Here is a 1953-nt window from a genome sequence, read left to right on the forward strand (position 1 = left end):
TGGAGGGGTCGTTGCCTAGAAAGTGGTCGTTTTCATCATCGTCATCGAGTGATTTTTTTTTTTTTTTTGAGAGGTTTTAGCTATAGGGCATGTGCTCTCCAAAAAGACAGAGAGAGAGAGAGACAGAGAGACAGAAAGCGAGAAATCACCTCCCAGGGGGATGGCCACATCTCAATCCCTTCTCATCCATTCTCCTTTCAGGATCTTGGACACGAACGCACATGCGCCGGTGTGAGTTTAAGCCACCAGGTCTGGGACTTGAACCACGGCTGACTACATGGGAGTCCAGCAACATAGCCATTACACCAACCACTGGTCCCTTTTTCTTCCTATTTCTTTTTTACCTTTGTGTTGTATTTTACTGCTCAGACCTTACTCACTGCCTAGAGAAATCTAGGTGCATAGTAGCTAAACATCAGAACATTGTGAGTTTTAGAGAATTCTTTGACTATCACTGTAGTGATTGCAAAAAAAGTGAAACTCCCCTTCATAAATCCAATTTGAAAACTCTTTCTGTGATTCCCACACTGGGGGACAGAGTAGAAGGGGAAAATAGCACTGAATTATTTCACATTAAGGGAAACACACGAGCTCACAGTTATAGAATCCTTCTTCAACAAATTAGCCAAAAGTGAATACATTACCAAATGACTAAACATCAGAAAAGAGCCACAATGATGAGAGAATTAAGTAATACATCTCCAGCAAGGGAATACCGTAACTTGTCAACAAGTAGAGAAAAATTAGAAGATATTATCAAAATGTCAGAAAAATAATTTAGAATATTTATGGTAACACATCTCTTTGAGATGCAAGGGAAAAGAGACATTGAGCTCTACAAGATGAGGAAGTCCTTCCATGATATGAAAGAAGAATTGGACATCATAAAAAAGAATCAAATGGGGGACCAGCAGATCTCATCATGGCTACATCGCTGAACTCCCATTTAGTCGACTACGGTTCAAGTTCCAGACCCAGTGACTTAAACTCATACTGGGCGCGTGTGCATGTATGCCCAAGATCTCAAAAAAGAGAATGGAGGAGAAGGGATTGTGGTATAGCCATCCCACCTCAGGGGGTGAGTTCTCGCTTTCTGTCTCTCTGTCTCTCTATGACTTTCTGACAATCGCACATGCCCTATAGCAAAAAACTCTCAAAAAAAAAAAAAAGCTTTTTAGTTTCTTTTGTTTTTTTGTTTGTTTGTTTATTTGTTTTGCCATAGGGTGCATGCACTCGCCAGAAAGACAGAGAGAGACAGAGAGATAGAAATCAACCCCCAGGGGGGATGGCCATGCAACAATCCCTTCTCCTCCTTTCTTCTCTCAGGATCTTGGGCATGCAAACACACATGCCTGGCATGAGTTTAAGCCACCAGGTTCAGGACTCGAACCATGGTCGACTACATGGGAGTTCAGCGACATAGCCATCACGCTACCTGCTGGTCCCCTCTTTATCTTGTTAATAATTCCCTCTCCACCTCCCAACCCAGGAGAGGCAAGGGAACAGGCCTTCTGAAGACACCTTCATGGGTCCTGAGAACTAGTGATTTCAGGGGAATAAGAGAAATGAAGATTTTCCACTGATAATTCAGCCTCTAGCTCACAAACTTGAGTGGTAGAAAGCCTTTCAAGCCTCCTTTCTGTCTGTCTGTCTGTCTCTCTCTCTTCTTCTGTCTCTATCTTCCCATTTTTTTGTAATTTTTCCGTTTTAAAAAATTTTAAGGTAAAGCATTTTCTTGGCTTCCCGCCCCTCCTTTCCCTTTATCTTGTTAATAATACCTTCTCCCTCTCCCAACCCAGGAGAGGCAAGAGAACAGGGCTTCAGAAGATATTTTCACGGCCCCCGAAAACTAGTGATTTCACATGGGTGCTTACGCATGGTACAATTTTATAATTTTTGCTTTTTTTTTTTTTTTTTTTGGAGGGGACGCATTTCGCTACAGGGACAGGCAGG

The sequence above is a fragment of the Tupaia chinensis genome, unplaced genomic scaffold (assembly GCF_000334495.1).
Source record: "Tupaia chinensis unplaced genomic scaffold, TupChi_1.0 Scaffold143748_1, whole genome shotgun sequence".
In the NCBI taxonomy this organism is placed as follows: domain Eukaryota; kingdom Metazoa; phylum Chordata; class Mammalia; order Scandentia; family Tupaiidae; genus Tupaia; species Tupaia belangeri.